Source organism: Fukomys damarensis, unplaced genomic scaffold, assembly GCF_012274545.1.
Source record: "Fukomys damarensis isolate Sample0158 unplaced genomic scaffold, DMR_v1.0_HiC HiC_scaffold_37, whole genome shotgun sequence".
In the NCBI taxonomy this organism is placed as follows: Eukaryota; Metazoa; Chordata; class Mammalia; order Rodentia; family Bathyergidae; genus Fukomys; species Fukomys damarensis.
The window spans coordinates 6746604-6746893 of record NW_022900949.1 but is presented as its reverse complement, the minus strand read 5'-3'; positions in this window follow the sequence as shown (position 1 = coordinate 6746893).

Sequence of the window (290 nt, the reverse complement as noted above, 5' to 3'; positions counted from 1 at the left end):
CCCGGCACCGCCCCCTGCCTCCCGCAGGTGCGAGATCTGCGGCTACCAGTGCCGGCAGCGCGCCTCGCTCAACTGGCACATGAAGAAGCACACGGCGGAGGTGCAGTACAACTTCACGTGCGAGCGCTGCGGGAAGCGCTTCGAGAAGCTGGACAGCGTCAAGTTCCACACGCTCAAAAGCCACCCGGACCACAGGCCCACCTGACCCAGCGCCGCTGACCGCCACCCCTAATTTATTTGTCCACGCGGACACCATGCCCGGACCCGCGGGGGCCGCCTGGTCCGCGGGC